The sequence below is a fragment of the Microtus oregoni genome, unplaced genomic scaffold (assembly GCF_018167655.1).
Source record: "Microtus oregoni isolate MIOR12 unplaced genomic scaffold, Mior012 000086F_ref0000336, whole genome shotgun sequence".
Taxonomy (NCBI): domain Eukaryota; kingdom Metazoa; phylum Chordata; class Mammalia; order Rodentia; family Cricetidae; genus Microtus; species Microtus oregoni.
The window spans coordinates 1,202,536-1,206,578 of record NW_024544552.1 but is presented as its reverse complement, the minus strand read 5'-3'; the positions used below and the strand labels follow the sequence as shown (position 1 = coordinate 1,206,578).

Sequence of the window (4,043 nt, the reverse complement as noted above, 5' to 3'; positions counted from 1 at the left end):
AAAAAAAGCCCAACTTGACAGAGGTGAGTTTGGGGCTCCTGAAGTCAAAGGAGTGTATTCATTTCTTACTTGAAATGAGACACTCAGTAACAGAACGCTGAGGGTTTAAATACTGAGAACTTTTAGAGGTGTGGAATTTGAAACTTGGTTTGAGCTTATGAGAATTTCATTTTCGGAGCTGTAGGCTCTGTAGAATTGAATGGGAAATAGCAGGAAATAGCAGTTAGTTATTCATCCTGTGCTCAGCTTCATGAGTGTAAATGAGGGCACTTTCCCTTCCCGCCTACCTCCTTTACAGATTTCTTTGGTTATAATTTCATTTTGAAGTCCAGTTAAAATGTTTTCATTACAAAAGAAGCTATTTTCACGTGTCCAGCATCTATCAAGGGTAAATTGTACCCTAATAGAATCTAGTGACATTAAAAACAATAACACAAAGTGCATTCATTGATAGTGTCAGAATGATGATAGAGACTATCTGGAGTAAAGATAAACTAAGTGTAAAGATAAACTAAGATGTGTGTGTGTGTGTGTGTGTGTGTGTGTGTGTATGAATGTGTATGTGAGTGTCTGTTACTCTGTGTGTATAAGTGTATGTATAAGTGTTTGTGTGTGTGTGAGTAGCAACAGTCAGTAGCCTTCTCATGAGAGATAAGAGCTGAATTGAAACTTGAGGATAGATCAAATTTAGCCAGGTAAATAAGCATGAGCAAAGAGGTATCCTAGAAAAAAAAAGCTAAAAAGTCACCAAAGTTCTAGAGCATATCATAGTGAAATTTGAAACTGCCACAGTGAAATATTAGAAAGTAAAAATAGAGAATAGTATATAGATCTGTCAAAAGATAGAGAATTGAGGTAATGGAAAACTATGGGAGAGTACTTTTTTCAACAGAAAATGTGTATTTAGCAGACTTGAAGATCAAGACTCCAGTGTTCCTGCAGACATACAGAATGAGCAATGAACATGAATTTCAACACATAGAAGTACAAAACAGTGATTTAAACAGTGATTTCTATCTAGGAAACACAGGAATGATGGCTTAGTGGAAATTAATAACAAAACCCTTCAAAGAGTCGTAGGCTGCTATACCTGATTCAAAAGTATAATCATAACATGAGGACTGTGATTTCTATTGTATTTGCTATTATTTTCTGAATAGCAAAAACAAACAAACAAACAAAAAAGCCTACCTGAACAATGATCAAAGAAGGGGAAGGAGCACTATCTACAGAAGCTATGGTTAACATAATTCTTTTAGGCAGGTGGTCTATAAAGGAAATAAATAATTCTGATATCAATGATGGGTTCTTTTATAAGTTAACTCATTTGACAAACACTCTTCAACACAAGTAGTTTTCATGTACAGTGAAAAATGTAAGGCTCAGAGAAGTTATGTAAGTTGGCCAGTATCCAGTCAATAGTAAATAAAATTCAGGCTCTGTATGTTTGACATAAATCCACTCCATTAAACATTATAGTATGTTCACCCAAAAGCAAACCTAGAAATATAGGCAGGTTATTACTTTGTTTAATCTCAGAGTATCAAATTAGAAATATAACCCAAAGAAAGAAGCATTTAAATTTGTGTGTATTTGGTATATATAAGTGTGTAAAGGTTTGCATGTGTGTGCATAAATTGGGCACATGTGTGTGTACATACTCAGGTGGAGGCTAGGGGTCAATGTTAAGTATTCTCTTCCAATATTCTCCACCTTCTTTTTGGGGACGGGTACTCCCATTGAACCTGAAGTTGAGTGATTTGACTAGCTGGTTGGCAGGAAAGTTTCTGGGATCCGGCTTTGCCAACCTCCCAGCACTGGGAATATAAACATGAATATTCACAGCGAATATTTTCACATGGATGCTGTGGGCCTGAATTCAAGTCCTCATGTTTGGTTGACAAACATTTTACCAACTTAACCATCTATCTCCAAGCCTCCATATTTACATTTGTACCTCTTTAACTTCTTCCACATTAGTTGAACATGGCCTTTCCCTCATCCACAGGTCACTCAAATGGAGATATGGAGAATGGGAAATCTATCAACAGTGACTGTATTTGTCTTTTCTGGTTTCTTCCAGCTCCAGACTGGTGGCCTCCTGTACTTTTTCCCTTTACTTTTCATCTACATCTTTATTATGGCAGGAAACCTGATAATCTTCTTTGCTGTGAGGCTGGACACCAGTTTTCACAATCCCATGTATAATTTCATAAGCATCTTCTTATTTCTTGAGATGTGGTACTCAACAGCTACCATCCTTAAATGCTCTCCAATCTGATCACTGAGCACAAGACCATCTCCTTTGTTGGCTGCCTCTTACAAATGTACTTCTCCCACTTACTTGAAAACACTGAAAGGACACTTCTCACCTTATGGCTATTGACAGGTATGTTGCTATCTGCAACCCACTCCGCTATCCTAACATCATCACACTGAGGCTGTGCGCTCAGCTTACTCCTGGTTCTTGTATATTTGGCTTTCTCATCCTTTTACATGAGATTGTGTGGATTTCTATTCTACCCTTTTGTGGTCCCAATCAAATACATCAGATCTTCTGTGATTTCACCCCTTTGTTGAAGTTAGCCTGTACAGATGCCTCTGTGATTCTGGTTCAAGATGTGATTTATGCTCTCGCTATTCTGATAACAAGTCTGATTATTTCCCTTTCTTATGTAAGAATTATTGTTATCCTGAGCATCCCTTCAACAGAGGGACGTAAGAAGGCCTTTTCCATCTGTGCCACCCACATTACTGTCTTCCTGTTGTTTTTTTTGGCAGTGTGGCCCTTATATATCTTCAATTCTATGCCACTTATACACCATTCTGGGTTAACACTATTGCTCTTACATTTTCTGTATTTGCTCCCTTTTTCAATCCTATTTATATATAGCCTAAGAAATAAGGACATGAAAGATGCAATTAAAAAACTCTTTTGCCCTCAAAAGGTGATCAATGAATCAGGTATGTAATTTTAGCTTATGCCTTTTTAAGCTAAACAAGATGATTTCCGCCCACCCAAAAAAATGATCCCAAAGAATGACTGTAATTAAAAGATTATGCAATTGATTTTTTTTTCTTTCCAAGACAGGATTTCTTTGTAGCTTTGGAGCCTGTCCTGGAACTAGCTCTTGTAGACCAGGCTGGCCTCGAACTCACAGAGATCCGCCTGCCTCTGCCTCCCGAGTGCTGAGATTAAAGGAATGTGCCACCATTGCCCTGTGATCAAACACTTTTTTAAAATGAGCTGATGGATGGACACATAAATTGTATCTTCTGAGAATTTACAGAGATTGTAAAATTAGCAATTTTTAAAAAAAATTTTCCAACCATTGAAAGGTATAAAAATCCCATACATATATATATGAACATATATAAGTACTCCAGAATGGTTAGGTTTACAACTATGAAGAACATTTACATGCATTATCTTTTTGACGCAGTCTCTTGGCTACTGTTATCTACACTATTATCTTCACAATAACCTTGAAGTCTTCATAGACACATGCCACATCACAGTGCATAATAACTCTCTCTGTTGTTGAGTGATTAGTCCAAAGCCTTTGAACAGGTTGTGGAGAAAGAAACCTTCCTTGTGTCCAAACTATAGACATTTTCCTTTCAACTTGTTCTCCTTTACATTAGTGTTCTGATTGTTTAAAACACATGTATCTCTGTAATGTATTTCATCAGCAGGAAATTATAGGTTATGTTTGGCATTGTGTCAATCACTATAAAAGAAATTGAATTATATAGAAAGTCAATATGAGTAAACTGAGACTGAATAAATGCATGTATTTCATTAATCACTCTAAAATATTTTGTATCTTTTCCCTTTGAAGTTGCAAAATACATAATTTTGTAGTATATTTAATATTGTACATATTTTACTTCATAGTACATATTTACAAAACCTGGAATTTTATACTAAGATATGTGTATCTATACAGTGTTTGTTATAGCTTAATTACGAGATATTATACTGAAATCTTGTAACTTGAAATGTTACAGGTTTTCTCCATATCGTGGTCTTATAAATCTAG

General features: G+C 35.9%; 1 pseudogene; it reads left to right on the top strand.

Annotated features, from left to right (window-relative positions):
* Positions 1-2,032: 2,032 nt before the first annotated feature.
* LOC121441998 lies at positions 2,033-2,972 on the top strand (annotated as a pseudogene).
* The last annotated feature ends 1,071 nt before the right edge of the window (positions 2,973-4,043 follow it).